The following is a 17,764-nucleotide window of genomic DNA, read 5'->3' as shown; positions in this document are numbered from 1 at the left end:
TTATCATGAAAGGTCTATACCAAAAAATCAAGTTTTAAGATGGGGGAGGCATAGTTAGATAGGCCATTATAGGGGCTCACCAAACAAGACGGACATAATTTACCAAACATTTGCCACAGATTTGCTTCAAGAAAATTAAAAAGGGATTAAAAATGGAATGTTCACCTGTTTTATTGCTATTGAATAAGCTTCATTTGCTACCAAAGAAAACACTCTAAGGGTTCTAAAAGAACTCAATGAGTTAAGGTATGTGATGTAACAGTTGAAAAAACTAAAGCAATTTGGGGTTGCATTTTAAAAAAAATATGGTTTCCAAAAATAAAAAATGTAGACCTTTACCCTAGCCTAGTAAGACCACCTATGGAGTACTGTGTTCAGTCCAGGATGCCACATTTTCGAAAGGACAGTGACATACTGAAAGGCCTCTGGCACATACTGGCTATGTGACTGCCACTTAACCTCACAGGGCTCTGAGGTAGTGCTTTAAGACTATGATTTGCCAGCCAGGTGCCTATGTGCATTTTTAGGAAGTTTCCTCACTTTAGAAGTTCCTGATATTGGGGCAGCTAGGTGGTGTAGTGAGTAGAGCACCGGCCGTGGAGTCAGGAGGACCTGAGTTCAAATCCAGCCTCAGACACTTGACACATGTACTAGCTGTGTGACCTTGGGCAAGTCACTTAACCCCAATTGCCCTGCCAAAAAAACAAACAAAAATAAACCAATAAGAAGTTCCTGATATTAATGAAATCAGTAATAGAAGTGACTAGAAATGGTAGCCTAAAGAAAAAACCAAGGAGGTACCTTATAGCTGTTTTTAAATATCTGAAAGGCTATCACATGGAAGAACAGTAAGACTTAACATGCATGTCATAAAAAATAGAGCTAGAAACAGGTGGTAGAAGTTGGTTGCAAAGAAGCCAATTTGAGCTTAATGCAAAGAAAAATATTCTAATATTGCAGCTATCCCAATGTAGAACAGGTTGTGGGTTCCCCTTCATAGGAGGTCTTCTAGCAAAAGCTGAATTTACCTGTCTAGTACCTATAAGAGGGAATTTTTTTTCAAGTAGTTTAATCTACAGGTGGCCACTGAGGTTCCTTCCAACTCAGAATTTTGTGTTCCACCTTCACACACCCTAGGTTTCTGTTAAACTACCCACTTTTGTACTTTCCTTCCTCTCCCCTCTGTCGGCCTTTGCTCATTCTGACCACTATGTTTAGATCAGACCCTCTGCCTTTACCTATCTCTTATTCCCATCAGAAGCCCCTCCCTTCCACGGCCATATCAGGTGCCATGTCTTCCACAAAGCCTTCTTCCTCTCCTCCCTACCTTATACCCCTCAAAATAGGCAAAATCAATTGCTTTCTCCTTGAAATTTTCATAGCACTTTCTCTGGATTTCCTTTGACCCATTCTACCTTATATACCTTATCTCTTGTTTTATCTCCTCTCCACCCTCCTCCCTGGTCACCTTAATCCAAGAAACTTCTTGAGAGTAGGGATCATTATTGTCCAATGGTTTTCTTTCTCTCATTCTTGTTGGATGGCTAGTTCAATTTTTTTTTTCCTGGTCATAAATATCTTGGACAATAAATCTTTTATTCCACTCCTTACATGAAAATTATCATTGGTATTTCATTGTAGCCTGCTTATTCCTACCATGTCTTTTTCATTGCCCATCAGGTTGTTTGTAATATTCTATGTCATGGTATCACTTCTCAAGTCATAGCGACAATTTTCTGTTTCTTAAAAAAGTAAGCAATTGGAATACTCTTCATAGAAAACTGGCTTTTCCGTGGCTGTGCTTTAAACTTCAGCTGCATACTTGCTGCCAACCAAAACAATAATACCAGAGTGGGAACTATCTCATGGAGACCATTCTGGGAGCCGACATTTAGAGAGAATAGTTTCCAACTTCCTTGGGTTTAAAAAAAAAAAAGTTTCCATCATTTTCAAAACATTCACATAACTTCTCTGTGTTTGCAAGAACATTTCTTCAGGGAACAACCTACATTTAGGTTTTTCCCTAAGTAAACTTTTTTTTTCTTTTTAATGTGGGAATTTCTCCATTTCAATTTTGGGGACAGGATTAAAATTACCTTAACATAGAGAAAAAGTCATTTTACAATATAAGTAAAATAAGTACATTAATAATTTTCTTTGATAACTCCAACAACATTATTAAATAAGAGAATGTATGTAAAGTGTTTGGTAAACCATAAAACATTACATAAATAAAGTTATTATTTGGTATTATTATTACTGACAACAAGAATAGAACCTCTCTTCTCCTGGAGTGATTTCAATCATCACTCTTGGTCAATTATCCTCAAGTGTTGTCCATTCTATCTTTACTGTATCTTCCCAATCTATCTCTACACTCCCCCTCTTACTCCCACCATCTGGGTTCCATTGTCATTTAATGTCTGTAGTTTTGTGACTCATTTAACCTCTAATTCATAGTGCATTTCACTGCAAGATGGGCCTGGATAAATCAGATTCAATTATTCATTACTCCCACTCAAAAGCCTTCAATGGATCCCCACTGCCTATAGGATAAAGTCTAAACTACTTAGGCGGGAATTTGAAGTCCTTCATAATCTGGCCTCTAATTGTATCTCTCACTATCCCTTTCCAACATAAGCCCTATATTCTAACCAATTTCATTTTATTTACTATCTTTAGAACATCTGTGCTTTCCTGGCCCTTTTGTTCATAATGTTCCACCCACACAGAATGTCCTCTTCCAACCTCTCAAACTACTAGCCACCTTTCAAAAAACAGCTCAAAACTCACTTATTACATGTCTTCACTGATTATCCTAGCTTCAAAATGATCTTTTTCCTCCTCTAAACTACTATAGCAATTATTTTCTGTACAAATCATTTGGGAATTAATCATGTGCTGACATCTCTTTTGTTATTATTTTAAAAATCTATTATTGCTATTTAACTTTATGTTTATATCTTGTGATGCAAACTGGACCATATGCTTTTGGAGGTCAGGAGTCACATCTTACTTATACTTTTAACATAATAATAACTGCTGAATCTTAAACAACTAGTAAAACTTGAGGCATCTACTAAAATTCTCCATTCTCTAATAATTTCATTTTTCAAAAGATGGATGTGTGATCTCATTCTTGTATGTTCTCCATCTACTGGTACAAATTCCAACTCCTCCATGACTTCCCATTTTGTAAGATTTCTGTCCACGTCAGTCTGTAAATCTTTCATAACACAGCCATGCTAGAGGTCTTCCTCTGGATCTTTTAATATTAAAATAAAAATTATTTCCAAAATAAGCAGCATTTCTTTTCCTGACAGGTATAGCTATCAACATTTTCCTTTCTTAATATAAAACAATTTCTTTCTCATGTCTAAAGAAGCCAGGCTAATTTCATTAAGACAAGATCACGTATTTGTGTTACATTTAAATTTATAAGTTTTCCAACCCAACATGTGATCAGTTGCTTTGACTTTATAGCACCTGAAATATTCAAGAAAGCCAAGATTTGTAGTTAGTTATTGGTTAGTTTAACCATTATAAGATGTAGGAAACCAGCACTGTTTCAGAGAAATACTTCATGAGGCCTTCATAAATAGCCTGATTCCATGATTTTCAGAAATAAGGAACTCTCATATCAAATATGAATTGTGACTCTAAGTCTCATTTGCAGGTAACAAACAGCAAAAATGAAGGACCACAAACATGGACATACTGAAAGCAATAACAACATATTCAAATTTTACAAATTCTACGAAGACAGTAAAACCATTTAGGCAAACCTTGGCAATAGGAAACTGCTTTTTTTTTTCCTTCCTATTTTAATTTGTATTAGTTGTAAGTTTATTTCAATTGGCGTTTCGACTAAAAATACTTAAAGTAAAAGATAAAATTTTCCTTTTGGGTGATTTTCATATATCCTCTACAGAATTTTTTTTGTTATAGGATACAATAATTAATCAGACAAGTCCACTAAAAAGACAAAGCAGAAAGTTACTTTCAACTTGTAAAATTTATAACTGTCATTCTCCTGCCTACTGAATTCGTCATTATGACCCCATACTCTCATAGCCCTCACTCACTGCCTCTCTCTCTCTCTCTCACTTCCCCACTCTCTCCCTCTAGGAAAATAGCTTACCTACTTGTCACCCAGGTCTGGTCCTTCCATACATGTTCTCTTCTATATCCTCAAACTCTTCCTTAAGTATTCAAAGAATTCTCATTCTACAAATGAGAAAACTAAGGGGCAGAGAGATCATGTGACTTCTCAACTCACCAGGACTTTTAGGGCCAGAGGCAGGTCTTGAACCAGCACTAATATCAGTCCACTGCACTTTTGACTACACACATCTGCAAACCTCAATGCAAATTAATTTTTCTTGATCCTCTTTAGATGGGAATACATTCCCAGCCAAGGGTCCATGGGAAACCTTGGTTCACAAATTCAAATATTATTCTCTACCACCATTTACTTCCAAATCTACCTCTTTCTTCTGAAGCCCCTAGCTTTAATTGGCAAAAATGATGAAAATATTACCTGTGCCTCTGGAGGTCTTCAGGTTTGTGCCCAGAAATTCATAATCCCTAGTAGTATCAAGGTTACCAACATTAGGATCACTTGACTAGTAAATCTGATGCCCTTTTCTAAATCCTTATCCCACCTGATCTTTTACCTCTCTGAAGCTTTTGTCACTGATAACCAGCCCTATTATCCTGGATGTTCTCTTTCCTTGGTCTCCACAACACTTCTATCTCATGATTCTCTTCCACTTCTCTGACTCCTGCTTCTCAGGCTCCTTGCTCTTCCTCCTACCGTGGAGACAGGGTGTCCCTCAATACGCTGTCCTGATTTTCTTCTCTCAACATACTTTCCCACTGGCTCAATTATCATCTCCATACAAATTGCCAAGTCTCAGCTAAAATCCTCCTTTCCTAGAAATCTTTCCTAGTCCCTCTTCATGCTAGTTATTGCCTTCCCTCTGAGATTACCTCCCATATCTACTGTATACACTATAAAAACAAACAGCTTTGAGAGCTGTAAGAACTATGATCAACACAATGGAATTTGCTTTGTTGTTTTTACTTTTTGGAATTTGTTTTTATTTTTATCAATGGGATGGGAAGGGGTGAGGAGAGAAAACAGATTTCTGTTCATTCAAAAATAAGGAAATAGGATATACTCTAAAGAAGGATGTGCTTTCAGATGAGGTCATTGTATTGTTAGTTTTGCTTATTTTACTTTGTCACAAGGGATCTCTCTCATAGGGTGGATAATCTGTAAATATTTGTAACATGAAATAAAAGACATCAATAAAATTTTAATAAATTTATTCTGTACATACTGTTTGTACATTTTTTTTTTTGCATGCTGTCTCTCCTATTAGATTGTGAGCTCTTTGAGGGCAAGGATTGTTTTTGCTTTTCTCTGTATCTCCAGAGCTTAGCACAGCACCTAGCAAATAGTAGGCACCTAATAAATTCTTGTTAACTTCACTTCTCTCTCTCTCTCTCTCTCTCTCTCTCTCTCTCTCTCTCTCTCTCTCTCTCTCTCTCTCTCCTTCATGTCAGAAGTGAGACATGAGCTAATACTTGAAGGAACTTAGGGATTCTAAGAAAGGTGGCTGGATACCATGAAGGAGAGCTGGATTTGATCTCCAGCAAGAGGAGGTAAAATCCTTGTCACATTTACTACTTGTCTGGTGAAAGTAATTTCACTCTTCAGAAGCGGTTTCCTCATCTCTAACAAGAACAATAATGGTCCTTTCCAGGGTTGTTGTGAGAATTAGATCATCAACTGTGTGTAACATACTTTTGCACACTTTAAACATTATATAAATATCAGCTGTTTTGTCATTAAGAGGTGAGGAGGGGTGCATTCAATTGAGGACAGTCTTCAAAGGCAAGGAGATGGAAGGAACATCAAGCGAAGAGGCCAGTCTAACTGTAATGTCAAGTTCACGAAAGGGGTTAATACAAAATCAGTCTGGAAAGGTGGGTGAGAATGAGATTGTGCAAAGTTTTAAATGCCAGCGTGGGCTTCACGCCATCCCCACGTAGATGTCTCATCCACATCTCAAACCCAACATGTCAAAAAACCAATTCATCATCATCCCCCTAAGCTGACATCTCCTCAAAATGTCTCTATTTCTGGGGAGGGTAGCATCATCATTATTCCAGTCACCCAAGTTTGCCATTTCAATTCATCCTTTATTCTTTTCTCTCACTCATTCCCTGAATCACTAAGATGTCAAGTGTCTCCACAACAACTGCTATTATCTTTCCCCTTTGCTCCATGTATAGGAGGACTTCCCCCCAGTTCAGTCCCTCACTCCTTACCTAAACTATTTCGACAACTTCCTAATCAGTCTTTCTGATTTCGGTCTCTCATCACGTCAGCTCATCCTCTACCGAGCTGCAAATTAATATTCCCAAGATATCAGTCTGACCATGATGTTTTCTTGCTCAAAGAATTTCAAAGGTTACCTACTACCTCTAGGACAAAATGCAAACTTATCAGTCTGAAAAACTCTCAACAATCTGGCTCCCACCTATCTTTTTAAACTAATTTCATATTACTCACCTTCAAACAATCTAATGTTCCAGAGAAACAGAGTACTGTTTTCTGAACTGGACACTCTTATCTTTTGCACAGGCTATGTATTATGCCTGCACTGCACTCCTATTAGATTTCCTAGGTTTCTTTACTGTGTCATATTCTTCTGTACTTTTTTTAAAAAATTATTTATTTTTACTGTTCTTTTCTTTTTAAATTTTGAGTTCCAAATCCTCTCCCTCCCTCTCATCCTCTTCCCCCACCCACTAACAAGGTAAACAATAAGGTATCAATTATTCATATGAAATCGTGCAAAGCATATCTTCTACACTCTTGAAGCATTTCTCCCATTCTCTCAAGAAATACTTAGTTCTTCATGATGAGGTGGAAGAGGTACAGGCAGGCCTCCAGTCTTTTCATCCTTCCCTCAGCAAGGAAATTACCCTACTTTTTGCACATACACAGTTGTTATTTGTCCCTGATGGAAACACAATAGCACAATCTCTGCAGATCACTTCTCTATACTTGCTGTAACCAAGATCCCCAATTCTCTTTAGCCCTGGCTTCTAAATGCTAGGTCTGTTTGATGCCCTGGAGGATAGGCTATCTTAAGTTTCTACATGGTTTCTTCCCACCATTTTCCAAGGCTTTCCAGACTTTTCTGAACTTACCTGGCAAAACTTGCTCAGGTACTTTTGGACTACAATTAGCATATTTTTGCAACAGTTTAACACAAACAGTAACTACCTTAAGCTGTTAATTGTGAGAAACTCTTCTGGAAATCTAACTTCCAGCCACTGTTTGTTTCTTCTTGTCTCTTCTGTAACTGCTTATAAAACATGAAGGCTCTCTGCCCATGTTTTTCTTGGTCTGTGTAGGAACTCACTCCTTTGTTTCAAAACTTTTTCAGCTGGATGGCCAATATATACGGCTGGTCTATCAATACATAAATACTGATCAGGCATTCCAAATAAACAATAAACTGGTCCCAGAATTGGACAGGAAAAAGAACACTGAACTGCTTTCAGGAACATACACAGATTTTTTTAATGACATCCGAAGCTTTGAAACAAAGGCTCCTATTTTTAATAGCAATATTCTGTCAGTGATAATAAACAGTTGAAAATCATGGAATACCAACATCTCCAAATACACAAAACTAAAGTTCACTGAAAGGGCAATGGGGAATTGCATGGTAGACATGCATAGGCTAAAAAATCTTACATACAAGACATCACCTAGAAAAAGGAGAATATGAAAATGTATGACCAGGAAAAAATAGAGATCAGTCCCACAGAAGGAGTAAGTAATGATCCGAATATTCCATTGGTATCAGCACAACGTGAACAGATCTAGAGGAAGGCTCCCAGTATTCTCGGGGGAAGCTGGAGTGGATTTACACAGCAGGATATGGACAAGAATTGCACAGAATGATCAGGGATTGATGGGATGTGATCTGCACCTTTGCAGGGAGTACTTCCAATGTTGAAATCACAGATCCATTAAAGTATCAAAGAAGGGACTCCCACCACCTATGTGCATCATTGCCTGTCATGTCTTTATAAAAGGTCTTCATGAACAGCTGTGTCCAACGTTCTGGTGATGAGCCAGACTGAGCTCCAAACTGAGTTCCCTCCTTGCATTAAGTAACACCTGACTTTTCTCCCAGTGACATCCCATTCCTCAAAGTTCTCTGAAAGTTACTCCTCCAGATGCAGGAGAGGCTTGGAGGGATCTGCATATCAGTCTCTTCCTTTGATGTGCATGCCGTCTAATTATACCATGATTCTCCAACCCCCCTTATCAATTCTAACATTATCATTCTTCAGGATAGTCTTTCCCTTTCTTTATTAACAAAAGCATCTAGTTCACAGCAGCCTCCATCTCTATATTACATCTTCATTCTCATAAATACATATGCGTGTGTATGCTGTCAAACACTCTGATTTTAAAACTCCTCATTAATATGCTTCTGTCACACCTGAGACCACCTAGAACTATAATGACTTTAAGATATTGGATATTAAAATTACCTTCTACTACACCTACTCCCTCACCCCATTTGAATATGATTTTTTTCTCCATCCTGACCTCTACCTCCTTGATTTCTCTCTGTTTTCCCAAGGAATTCTGGCTTCTTCACCTGCTTCCTTACCCAGCCTGAAACACATGGTCAGCTACTACAATGATTCATTATTACTACTCTAGAATGCCTTGAGCACTTGAAATTCTCACCCTGCTCACAATGGTAATTGTCACCATCTGTCTTCCCCGTTCTTTCATCCCCTTCCTGGCTCTGTTCCTGGCTTCTAGGCTTCTGAACTATGCTGGCTCATCCTGGAACTTCCCTCAGCACATGGGCTCTCCTCTTCCCTAGAACATCCAATGGCCCTACAGCCTTCTCAACACAAAAAACTCCTCTTTGAGGCTGCTCCCTTCTCAGTTGGTGAGTTCCTCCTGCAGCCTCCATTCTGGAAAGGGGCCAAGGATGACTTTCATCCCCCACTGGCCCTTCACCTGGCTTCTGACACCTCATCTGATCCTCACAACAATCCTGTAAGCCAGGGGCTATTGCTATGCCTATTTTACAATAGAACAAATTGAGCCAGAGAATAAAATGACTTGCCTACAACTACACAACCAGCTAGTATCTAAGGCAGCATTTGAACTCCAGTCTTCCTAACTCCAAGTTTAGTGCTCTATCCATTATGTCAGCTAGAAAAACCTGTAGTAGTAGAACTTCAGACAAAGCTAAAAAGGAACCTAGAACAAATTTAATTTATTTGTTAGTCTATGAAGTTTTACCGTGTTAAATGCTCAGTTTTAACCTAAAGATTTACTACTTAGAGTTTAATCATTTGTGTTTGTTTATGGACATTAAATTTATTCAAAATATTTTTTAAAAAAGAATGACTGTTGGGGCAGCTAGGTGGCGCAGTAAGTAGAGCACCAGCCCTGGAGTCAGGAGGATCTGAGTTCAAATATGACCTCAGACACTTGATACACTTACTAGCTGAGTGACCTTGGGCAAGTCATTTAACCCCAATTGCCTTGCCTTCCCCATGCCAAAAAAAAAAAGAATGACTGCTGCTTGACCTGATCTGGGCTGTCACTGAATTTCCCTGATCTTATTTCTCACAGCAAATTTTATAAACCTTTTCCACACCACTCAAACCCTGTTCTGCCCACCATCAGTCTGTCAGTTAATAAATATTTATTAAGCACCAGTTACTACGCACCAGGCATTATGCTAAGCACTAGGGATACAAAGAAAGACAAAAGAAAGTCCCTGTCCTCAAGGAACTCACATTCTAACCGGGGAGACAACATGCAAACAAATATGCACAAAAAAGCTGAATACAGAAAAAAAATAGGAAATAATAAAAAGAGGGAAGGCACAGGAATTAGGAGAGACTGGGGCGGGGGGGGGGGATTTTTATTTTTTATTTTAAGGGAGAGATTAGGAAAGGTTCCTGTAAAAAACTACCTTGACTGCTTTTTGACTAAGATCATGACACGTGAACTTCCTCCCCTATAACTGCAAAATTTTCTCTTTTTCCTCTTGGGCATGAGCTATATGTTCTTTCTCTGTCTCTCTCTCTGTCTCTGTCTCTCTCTGTCTCTCTGTCTCTCTCTGTCTGTCTGTCTCTCTCTCCCCCCCCCCTTCCTCACTCCCTCCCCCTTTCCTTCTCTCTGCTTCTCCCTCTGTCTTTGTCTGCCTCCCCCCACCCCAAGTCATTCCCAAATTTCTGGAAGAATACTCAGTACTTATAGACCATACTGTCTCAGATTCTCGGCAATCTTGCTTCTAATCTCAACCATTCACTGAATGTGTTTTCTCTAAAGATGACCTAATCACTAGATCCAATGACCATTTCTAAGGGAGTCATTGCGTCCACAGCATCTTACAATGTTAGTTTAATTCTTCCTCAAACTGTCCTTAACTTCCCTGATAGTACACTATTCTATTTCTCTTCATCCCTCTTTGGCTACTTCTGTATTGTTTCCTTTTTGGTGGTTCTTACTACTTTCATCCTCCAAACAGGGAAATCTTCCATGGTTCTGTCCTTGGTTCTTTTCTCTACCTTTTTTTCCTGGGAGTTTTCACCTACTCCCATGGCACTAAGTACCAAGACCCTGCAAAGTACTCCAACATCTTTCTCTAGTCCCAACCCCACTTCCAATCTCGAGACTCAAATTTCCAAAAGGATATCCCACTGAAACCACAGAAAGGAATACGTACAGACTAACAGAAGCTCAGAGCTGGAAAAAGAACTTTGGAGACCGTTGAGTCTAACTCATCCCCAAGAATTTTTTCTACAATATAGTTGAGTAGTGGTCATGTGGTTTGTTTGGTTAACTGCATTCCCAAAGAACCCACACTTCCTATAAAAAAACCCATTCCACGTTGAGACACCTACAATTATTAGGAAGTTATTATTGACATCGAAATTAAAGTTGCCTCTTTGAGACTTTCACCCAGGAAAGAAGCATTTATTAAATCTTTACTATGTGCCAGGCACTGTTCTAATCAAGAAGGCCACTAACAAAGGCAAAAACATGTCCTTGCCTTCATGAAGAACTGTAATGGGGGAGACAGCAAGTACATTCGAGATCTGTATTGAGTATACAAAAAGTAATCTCAAACTGATGGGGTGCCTATTAATTGGGAAATGGCTAAATATAGCTTGTTTCCCTCTGGGAATAGTGGCAATGGCCACTTTGCTGTTCCTTCCAAGCACTCCTCCATCTCTGAGGAAGCATTTTTACTAGTTGTCTCCCATGTTTATTTCCCTCTTCATCTCTACTTTCCAGGCTCTCTGCTTTCCTTCAAGTCTCAACTAAAGATCTACCTTCCAAAACAATCTTTGCTCGCTCCTCCCTAATTTTAGTGCATCCACTATGAAATTATCTCTAATTTGTCCTATATACATATCTTGTTTGTACATAGTTGTTGGCATACTGTCTCTCCCATTAGACTTAAGTTCTTTGAAAACAAGGCTATTTTTTTGTTTTACTTTGCATCCCTAAGAACTTATCACAGAGCCTAAAACAAGGTAGGAACTTAATAAATGCTTATTAATTGACTATATGAATGTAATGAAATATTATGGCACTGTAAAAAATGATCAAATAGTTTTCCCCAAAAAACCCCAAACAACCAGGGAAGACCTGCAAGAACTGATGTGAAGTGAGCAGAATCAAAACAATTTAGAGAGTAACAACAATATTGTAAAGAAAAATAATTTTGACTCGAGAACTGTGATCAATGCATTAACAAACCATGCTCGTAAGGAACCAAAGATGCTCTCTTAATGAGAGGTGACAGACTCAACAAAATATTGTATGTGGCCAATGTAGGAAGTTTTTTTGCTTGACTAAGCATATTTGTTTGTGAGAGGATGTCACCACTACCACATCCTTGGGGGGGGGGGGGTGAGGACAACACCCTAAATGCTTGTTAATTTATTTAAAAAAATAAATTGGAGGCAAAAAGCAATCTCAGAGGGAAGGTATTATTAGCAATAGGGTAGATGATATGGGTCAGGAAAGATCTTCTGGAGATGAGATTTGAGCTACATCTTAAAGGAAGGCAGGGAAAATAAAGAGCTAAGTTGAGGAGGCAGAGTATTTCAAACACGAGAGACAGTTCTAGTAAAGGCACAGAGTCAAGAGATGTACTATCATGTGTAAGGAACATCAGGTAGGCCAGTGACACTGAATGGAGGGGAGTAAAGTGTAATATTGGAAAGGAAGAAAGTGGCCAGGTTTGGAAAGACTTTGATATTTATTAACCACAGGATTTTATATTTGATCCTGTAAATAACTGAGAGCTAATGGAGTTTAATGATTAGAGGAGTGGGGAGGTCAGATCTTCACTTTAGAAAGATCACATGAGCAGCTGAGTAGAGGATGGACTGGGATAGGTAGAGATTTCATGGTGAGACTAAACAGAAAGTCACTGCAACAGTCTAGGCATTTCAATGAGCTTTGGCAGTGGACTGAACATGTGGGTTGTGAGTTTGAGGAGCTGAGGATGTCACTTAGCTCACGGGCCTGAGTGACTGGGAGGCTGATGATGCCCTTGACAATAATAGCAAAACTAAGAAGAGTTTAGGGTGTAAGCATAAAGATAATTAGTTTTCTTTTGGATATAATTAAGTTTGAGATGCCTATGGGACATCTGGTTTGAAATAAATAACAAGTGGTTGGTAATATAAGCTTGGAGCTTAAGGAGAGAGGTTATGACTGGATATATAGATCTGGGAATCATTTGCATAGAAATAATAACTGAACCTATAGAAGATGATTAAATCACTAAGCAAGACAGGGAGGGAAGAGAACTCAGGACAAGTATGAAGGATAGTCACATTTAGAGAGTATGATATGGATGAAGATCCAACAAAGGAGACTGGGAAGGAACAGACAGGTAGAAGAACCAGGACAGAACAATGTCATAAAGGCCTAGAGAGGAAAGAGTATCTGAGAGAGCGATAGTTTCAAAGGCTGCATAAGGGTTAAAAAGGACAATGACTGAGAAAAGTCCATGAGATTTGGCAATTAAAAAATCATTGGTCCAAAGTATTGGTTGAATGATGAGTTTGGAAGCCAGATTTCAGAGGGTTCAGAATCAACTGAAAAGAAAAAGTAGAAGCACTGAGTGTAGGCAGCTTTCTCAAGGAATTTAGTTCAGAGAACAGTACAGATATAAGACAAAAACTACCAGAGATCATAAGATGAAGAACATGTTTTTTAAGAATATGAGAGACATGGATACATTTGTAAGGAGCAAGGAAGGAGTTAGTGGACAAAGGGAGACTGAAGATTAGAGGGAGAGAATAGAGATGATAGTGGGGGCAATCTGATAGAAAATAGGAGGGGAGGGGATCTAGAGCACATGTTGAGGGGTTTGCCTTGTCAAGGAGAAAGCCCACCTTTTCATCAGAGAGATGAGTGAAGGAGATAGAAGGAAGATGTCTGAGTGATGTGAGATAAGGAGGGAAAAGAGGAAGAGCTCTCAATGAATGGCCTTAATTTTTTCAGTGAAGTATAAGACAGGTTCTCAGCTGAGAGGAGGGGATTGGAAGTGCAGTAACTTAAAGAGAGATGAAATGGTTTGAAACAGACCCTGTGGGAAGTGAAGAGAAAGGCAAGTAAGAGATAATCTTGTTGCACTGAGGGCTCAATTGAAATTATGAAACATGAATTTGTAGTGGATTCGCTCAGCATGGTTTCATGATTTTTTGCACCTCTACTTGACAGATCATGAATAGGAGTGAAGGAGGCAAATGGAGGGAGCAATCCAGGGTTGGGGTCGGGCAAGATGTGACTGGAGCCAGAACAAGGGGATTCTAGAGCAGACATAGCATAGAGTTGAACTGGGTCCACAAAGGATCAGTATAAGAAAGAATGAAGACTGATACCCTGAGAAAGTATTTTGGTGTTGAAGGAACAGAGATTGTTGTAAAGATAAAGATTAAAAATAGGGTTAGGAATCATAAGGTATAAGGAAAGACAGAATGAAAAAATATTATGATCAGACAAAGGAATTTTGAAGTTCATAAACGTGGAAGTGGACCACTTGTGGCTAATAGCAAGATCAAAGCTATGACATCTCTGCGTGCAGCTCAGGTGGAGTTAAGGAGCCGTGAGTAGACTGAGGGACGGGGAAATCAGGGTATTTCAGAGAGCATCATATGTATGTTGAAGTGTCCCAGTATGTGTGATAAAGAAGCTTATGAGTCAGGCACTAAAGAAGAAAGGACTGTCCTAGGGGACTATAAATCACTGCTCCCAGAATCCTGATTGAGTTCATTTGGATTTAATGAACCTCCAAGGAGAAGAGATTGCTGAATGATGGTGGTAGAAGGAGAGTCTGAAAGTAGCAATGGGGAAACAAGTAGAGATTTCCCACTATGGCCCTGGAGGGGATGGGATTGGGTTTAGGGTATGATTGAAAGTACAATCACTGCTAGAAAGGGTGACCAAGGTCTCATTCCCTGGCACAGCCACCAGAACAGTGGAGAAGATGCTGGGGCAGACAGTCTAGAGGCAGGTGGCTGGGTCTGGTCCTGGGGAAGACCACAATGGTGCTAGACAAAGTCATACTTAGAATAAAGACTGAAGCCACAAACTAGGGGAACTGAACGAGGTCCTAAGGCAAAGAGCCATGGCGTCTAGTTCTGCTTTTGCCTTCTGGGGCCAAACAGAACAAATCTAATCATTACTTCTTTCACCTGACATCCCCTCATCTACTTAAAGACAGCGACCATGCCCCTTTCTGAATATTCATTTTACCTGGCTAAATATCCCTAATTACTTCAATAGATCCTTTCACGGCATGGACTCACTGTCCTTCATCATCTCGGCCTTTAACCACTTTCCAGTTCACCTAGAATGTGGGAACTCTGATCCGGGTATGATCTGACCAAAGCAGGGTTCAGGAGTCCTATCGCCTCCTCATTCCTGCAAGTTGGGCCTCTCTTACTTAATACGGCTCGAGACCAAAGTAGTTTTTTGCCTGTCGCCACACTAGTGACCCATGTCAGGCCTGCACTTCACCAGAACCTCCCTATTTTTTCACACAATGTTGTTGTACCGTGCCTCTCCCAGTCCAGTACTTCTACAGTAGATTTTTTAAGAACCAAAGCATCAGACATTACATTTAGCCCTGTTACGTTCCACATCAGCAGATTTGTTCAGTGTTCTAGCCTGTCATGCCCATCCAGTGTGTTAGCGTTACCTCCGGCTAGTCTTTATTTGAAGATATGAAAAGCATGCCATCTATACCTTTATCCAAGTCACAGAGAAAAATGTTAAAATGTCCAAACCAAAGTCATCCTCTTTTCCTCAATTGCACTCCTCATGATGACGTCCTTATTTTTTGTTAATGGTACCAACACTTTCCTAGTCCCCTAAGCTCCTCTCTTATTCCCACCTCTAATCTTTTATCTGCTTCTCATCACTCACAAAGTCTCTCATTTTCCACACATATTAGTGCCTATTCAACTCAAACAGTTATTAAACACATAACTACCTGCAAAGCATTGCCCCTTAAGACAAGTCTTCAAAACACCATTCTAATTCACACTCTTAATTCCTTCCAACTGAGATTCTGTAAATAATACTCACCCGACTACTACAGCCTCCTAACCAGTCTGCTCCTTCTCTAATCCATATCATACCTGTTTGCCAGACTAATCCACTTATTACTTGGATCTGATGATATCATCCTTCTACTTAATCAAGTCTAAAATCCTTAGCCTGACATTCAAGGACTGTTAGAGGCTGGCACCAAACTACATTTCTATCCTTAACAGTATTCTATCTCCTTGCTCATGTTGTTCTCTACATCCAGAATGTCCATGGTCTCATCTCATCTCTCTCGTCTCATTTAAATACTACCCATATTTCAAAGACCAGTTTAAATTCCATTTCATCTGGGAAGCATTTCCTAGATCTCTCCATTCTTCAGATCTCACACAACAATTTGTCCCTTTCTCATGCACTTATATTTTAATTTATATCACAGTTATTTGTGTATATCTCTTAACCCCCTACTGGATTACAAGTTTCTGAAAGGTAAGAATTGTGTTTCATTTACTTATTATCCCCTAGTGCCTGTCACAGTGCTCTGTACAAAGTAGGTGTTTAATAAATATTTATACAGTTGAATTTATTGAATGATTCAATTTATTCCTCTTACATAAATTATACATTTGATATGTTTTAATGGGAAACATTTCTCATACTATTCTAGCTGATTCAAAGAACAGATTGGTAAGAATTCAATCTAATTTATGTGCAAGTAGATTAGTCTGAAGAGGAATTATGAGACTTCTTAATGACAGAATGCATGAGCAAAGGAAATGTTAAATATCATGGCATGCTACAAAACCAGGATTGCTCAAGTGTCATTTGCTTTGTTTTCATAATATATGCAATAAGATGACAAAGCACGTGTTACTGTGCTCATAATGTTTGCTAAGGTGTGTTTTGGCAGGTGAAAAGCCTAGAGCTCGTTGCCAACAACCACTAGAAGTGTGTAATTACACACCAGCACATGTCCTGGTGCATCTTGTTGTGACTACTTTGCTTTGTTTTAAATATTAACAAAGAAAAAACATTTAGAAACCTCTTACCCAAATCCCTGTGTCTGTAGAGATGCCAACCTTTAATTACCAATGATTTCTGCCTCCATGTTTGGTTTCTCAATGCAATAACTAAAGCCATAGTAATGTTCCTAATTAATTCAAAATGCTCCTAAGTTCAAAAACAAGAATGGGGAGGCAAAAATAAAAATTTAAGTTCTGTTCGATGGGGATAATAATAAAATTATACAATTTTCCAAGCACTTTCTCATTTATTATCTTACTTAATCCTAACAACAACCCTGTGAAGTAAGTGGGCAGGTATTCCCATTTTACAGACCAGAAACCTGGTACTCAAGAGCAATTAAGTGAAATGCGCAAAGTCAAATAACTAATAGGTATTAGAGCCAGAATTAAAAATTCTCTGCAAACTAAAAGAGTCCAGGGAATCCATCTCTTGTATTTCATTTTTACAAATTTTAACCAGATGCACAAGGTCAAGTTGTAAGGTAAATTACATTAACAGTGGCTATGAGGACACACACAAAAAGTGAGTTGGAATAAAAACGCTAAAGAAATACCTCAGCACCCATTTCTGCCATCGCTGAGCTAGCAATAAAAAAAACCACAGCAGAGCAGAAGTGAACAGATTTGGGAGAAGGGTTAGAAAAAAGGCCTTCAAATCTATATTCTGAGCATTAGACCAAGTAGGCAGCATGAGAAAATACAGAGATGACACCCTCAGAAAATTTATAATTTCAGTCAGAATTGTAAGCAAAGCATGTAGACACTGGCTTAACTTGGGTAACCTCTAAGTTATGTGCCTTTCTAGTGAGTGCAACACAAGAAGGTGGGAAGTGAATCAATAGCCAAAAATGATTAGCTTACTCCCCTTTCACCCCCCAAATATTACTAATTATCACTAGCCCAGCTGGAAAAGAGTTTTGCATGTTTGTTAACTCTAGAGAACAATCTGACTATGATAAAAAAGACCTTTTCTCCAAAATAGTGTCCTTCCCTGCTTCAACCCCCTCTAATAAACTTGCCCCTCCTCCACGATCCCCACAAAGTGTAGCATCACCCAACTAACTCTGTTCAAATACTTATGAAGTGCCTC

General features: G+C 38.9%; 1 protein-coding gene across 3 annotated transcripts in view; it reads right to left on the bottom strand.

The window, feature by feature from the left end:
• Positions 1–17,764, bottom strand: part of SIK3 (SIK family kinase 3) — a 279,460-nt gene that overhangs the window by 85,392 nt on the left and 176,304 nt on the right. The gene's annotated exons all lie outside the window — the stretch shown is intronic.

This window comes from Trichosurus vulpecula, chromosome 2 (genome assembly GCF_011100635.1).
Source record: "Trichosurus vulpecula isolate mTriVul1 chromosome 2, mTriVul1.pri, whole genome shotgun sequence".
In the NCBI taxonomy this organism is placed as follows: Eukaryota; Metazoa; Chordata; class Mammalia; order Diprotodontia; family Phalangeridae; genus Trichosurus; species Trichosurus vulpecula.
Note: the sequence above shows the minus strand (reverse complement) of the source record. Positions and strands in the feature narration are given on the sequence as shown.